Source organism: Salmo salar, chromosome ssa02, assembly GCF_905237065.1.
Source record: "Salmo salar chromosome ssa02, Ssal_v3.1, whole genome shotgun sequence".
Lineage (NCBI taxonomy): Eukaryota > Metazoa > Chordata > Actinopteri > Salmoniformes > Salmonidae > Salmo > Salmo salar.
Window position 1 is genome coordinate 26,626,080 of NC_059443.1, and position 4,970 is coordinate 26,631,049.

The window sequence follows — 4,970 nt, forward strand, 5'->3', positions numbered from 1 at the left end:
ACGCAATATGCATTTGGAAACCTCAGAAATGATACTTTCATAGCACACCAAAATAGTTTTCAGGTGTCACATTAGTGCAGAATTCTGCCTTTTTCAGGAAGAAATATCTTGCTAAAATGCTTATTGTAATTTCTGCTTGGCATCAGACAAATGCTGTGATTGACTTGCATTTCTCCAGTCGGATGAGTATTCACCAACGTGTACCTCTGGTATATTTCCTCGGTGTAGCCTACTTTTCTCTGGTGAAATGCAAGATCAACTTCAAACAAAACATTAGGAAATGTAGCTGGCTACATTCTTTCTATGATTAACATTAGAAATATAATGGCTATGCATCGTTTTTGCAACAAAAAAAACCTTGCCTTTTAAATGTAAGTTAATTTACTTGTCGCTGCTAGCCAAATAACATTTCACTTCTGTTGTCATCTGATATGTTGTGAATTTGAAATATGTCCCTATTTAAGATTACGCTGATGTTTTTCGTATGATGTACCCAATGATTAATGAAAACTTGCTATGTCCTCATTGTGATTTTATGGACGTATTCAATGCGTCTTATCTATACACTTTTGTAATATTTGTGAAATGCATATTGTTATGTTTGGTAGCACTTATTTATTTTTTCTTTGCCTCCAACCCCTTTCCATACGTGGTACGGGTGTGGGTGGGGCTAGGTCTACATAGAGGTGCTGTTTTCAGAAAATTCACAAAAGCTCTGACGAAGGCCGTTAGGCCGATACGTAAGCTTATTAAATATTAGTGATACTATCAAGAACAGTGTGCGGTTCCCTTTTTTCCTTCACTTCTGTTGTCATCTGATGAAAATTAAGTAATTTTTTTGCCGAATGTGTTGCACTAATGCATTTTCTGTGAAGGAAAACTATAGTTGCACATCCCTGATCACTCTGATCAGGTGGGGGAAAAATGCAGATTTATTGATGGTCTGCGTTTGGAAAATGCAGATTTCTGAACTCTAATGTGACTCCTGGGAGTCAGGAAGCAGATGGTGAGTTTAATAGATGATGATGATGATGATGATGATGATGATGATGATTTACAAATCAAGAGAAGCGTCTAAACATGAAAACAGAACCAATACTGCCTGATGACTGAGGTTGGTAAGGGTTATATGAAGGGAGCGTAGTCAGGGTGGTGATGAAGTCCAGGTGTGCTTAACGATGGGGAGCAGGTGTGTGCAATGATGATTGCCAGGTGTGCACATGTGGGTTGCAAGGACTAGTGGTTAGTAGACAGGCCACGTTGAGAGCCAGAGGGAGGGAGGGAGCAGGAGTAGGCGTGACAGATACACTTACTGTCTGCTGTTTTCACACAGAATCCCACAGAGGTATTTGGCGTTGCACATTGACCTGAACTACAAATGGAAACTTGTAAGGGAACAATAAACCTTGGCTTGAAGCTGTGCTACACAAAAAACCTTGGTGGAAATCTGTGGTAAAACATCGAACAGTAGCCAGTGTATCTTTTCCAGTCCGTTTGTAAAAATTTTTGGGGGTGATAATTAAGTTGAGTGTTCAAGGTTTCCAAAACTGTATCAGAATCAAGGAACAGTTAAGGTGGAGCGTTTCACACTTTGATCAGTTCCCCTCAGCTAAATCAAAAGAATGATTCAATAACTCTAATGTATTGTAGTCAGAAGGGCAAAGCTGAGGATAGGCTCCTTCACACAGAGCTAAATCAGAAGCCAGTGGCCTACGTGTAGTGTCTAAAAATGCATATCATCTTAAAGAACAAATTCAGTTGGATTGCTAGAATTGACACTAAATGCAATTGAATATCCATGGAGAACAACTTCTCGATATCTTGTATGTCGTCACCATAGTCCCTATGGCAGGGGTCACCAACTACATTCAGCCGCGGGAGGATTTGAATGGATGGTCGGGGGGCTGGAACATTATTATAAATCATTTGTACACTGCAAATTGACCGCAAGAAACTCAAACAATTATAGTATTTGACAAAAACATAATCATTTAAAATCTTGATTTCTTATTCTGTGGTATCATGGAGTTTGCACATTTTGTTTGTGCATGCTGCCGCCTACTGTGCAGTAGTGTGTGTTCAATCACGTTACATTTTGTGATACAAAAATGTAAGAGGGGGGAAAAGGAAAGAATTGCAACTAACTAACCCTCCACCTACAGCATATACCACTATTTCATAAATACATACAAATCACCACCCCATTCCACTACTTTGAACCTAACTGATCCTACACCAGGTCGACGGCCTGGGAGGACTGGACTCTTTCATTCAAAACCCCTTGTAACTCTTCTGAAGTATAACATTGTACACCCAAGTACTTCTCCGCAACTGCCACCACAAAAAAAAAATTCAGTGATTTACGTTCCATTTCTGAGGTACAATTGATAACCATGGCAATGAATGCTAAGAAGTTAACTTTACTGAAGCACAATTTTGTATCACTCTGTACTGGCCTAGGCCTACTACTCACCCTTAACCCATCATCCTCTACTCTCTTCACTGCCTCAGCATATGATACCTTCTGTTCTACTCTGACCCTGGCAATCTCAACCTGTCTCTCTCACACCAGTCACTTCTGATCCCCAGCAACATGGGCACCCCCATAAGTGACACACAGTTTTTTCCACCGATACTACACATTACTTTGTCCCATGCCCTTCTTCACGCTTCTCACATCTCTGAATCTCCCTCCTACACACTGCTACAATATGACCATAAGCTTGGCATCTGAAATACCTGAGTGGATTTGGCACAAAAGCTCTCACTGGGTAACTGATATATCCTAACATGACTTTGTCAGGTAAAGACTCTGCTTCAAAACTCAAAAGGACAGACAGTGTCTTCTCAGTTGCACCACGCTTGCCACCGGGTCTGCGTCACACAAAACGGCAGGCATCACACTTAACATCACCCCAGTAATCACTCCTTTCAAAGGCGCACTGCTCCGGAGAGCAAAGCAAGTCACAGATCTTGTCCCTAGTCACGTGACGCTCCCTCTGGATAGAAGAAATACAGAAAATAATCACAAGTCCACTTCGAGCTACCTTCACCAATTTAACAGTACCCAACCTATTTTCTACCCAGCCTGAGACTACATATGGATCAGCCAAAAGGCAGAGATCCACTTTCTCCAAAAATGTCTCTCCCACTGGGCCCGAATCATCATTTGGATGACCATTGGGGTGAGACTCTGAGGTCTTCATCACACCTGCCACCACAGGTAATTCATCCTCACGCTCCTCAGGTTCAATTTCTGAGCCATCAGAGACAGTAGAATAGGATTTGTACTTGGCCCAATTCTTAATAAACACACATCTTCCCACTACCCTCGGCTCTTCTTCTTCCTTGCTGTACATAACCCCGTCGATCTTTTCACCACGCACGCTCTTGCCACGCTTTCATTGCTTGCAGAGCATGCACTGATGGCATTTCTCCAAAGCCCAACTTCTGTTCCTTAGCCCAAATTACTAGTCTGGCTATCTCTGGCCTCTCCGTGATTCCATTTCCAAACCTTGATTACATTGGGATAAAATCAGTAGCTGGTAAAAATCCCTGGGGAAGTAGTATGGGTAAAATCCCTGGGGAAGCCCCACAAAAAAGGCATATTACAACTTATGTGTTGTGATAATTGCATTGTTTGCACTATAACCAGCTAATTCATATGCCTTGTGACCAGGATATATAGGCCTAAAGGCAGAGACAATAAGAAGACACAGTGGCAGAATAAATTAAACCACACATTTGTTTTATTACAAAACCGGAGAGCAACATCTGCCCGGTGAAGTCCACAAAGCACGTAACAGACTACAGTATGGTCAAGCAAGTTAATGTTTACAACATTTTTGGACCACTAAACAACTATTGATTTAGAACCAAAGACGGTTACTGCAAGTCGCAAAGAAAACAGGAGATGCCTCCACTATTCCAGCACCATTTAAACTTGAACATTTCAATATCATCAAATCACCTCTGCTTAGTCTAATAAAGTGACAACTAAAAGATACCAAAAACAATTTAGTCCAATCAACACAAGCTACATATGAATTGGCTGTCAATGGTTCTGATTTCTGTGTGCATGCGCGTTAGTGCAAGTAGAAAAATCATGTTGACCCTACTTGTAGAGAAACGCCAATGCCATCCTCCTCTCTTTCATGTTGACCAAACGGTCTATCACTCTGTCATACAGTACACGTTGTATGACAGCTAGTTAACATTAGCTAGTTAACATTAGCCTTTTACATCTAGCTACATATTGAACTTCCATCCTCTCAGGCCAGGGGCACAACAATGTATGTATGTATTAATGGTTGGATCAGAAACGCTATTATAATCATTGGCCAGTAGGGAGAATTAAGTAAAACCACAAGTCCAAATCCTCATCTCTATCCATGGGTAATTTAGGAAAGGGACAATTTTAGGTAGCTAGCTAGCCACCGAAGGACAACAATACAATCAGCTGCAACAATTCAAGTTCTTTCTGTACAGTGCATTTGGACAGTATTTAGACACTTTGACTTTTTCCACATTATGTTGCAGCCTTGTTCTGAAATGGATTAAATTGTTTTTTCCCCTCATCAATCTACACACAATACCCCATAATGACAAGCAAAAACAGCTTTTTAGAAATTTTTGCAAATGTTTCAAAATAACGGAAAAATCACATTTACATAAGTATTCAGACCCTTTACTCAGTATTTTGTGAAGTACCTTTTTGCAGCTATTACAGACGCAAGTCTTCTTGGGTATGACGCTACAAGCTTACTACACCTGTATTTGGGGAGCTTCTCCCATTTTTTTTTGCAGATCCTCTCAAGCTCTGTCAGGTTGGATTGGGAGCGTCGCTGTACAGCTATTTTCAGGTCTCTCCACAGATGTTAAATCGGGTTCAAGTCCGGGCTCTGGCTGGGCACTCAAGGACATTCAGAGACTTGTCCCGAAGCCACACCTGCGTTGTCTTGGCTGTGTGC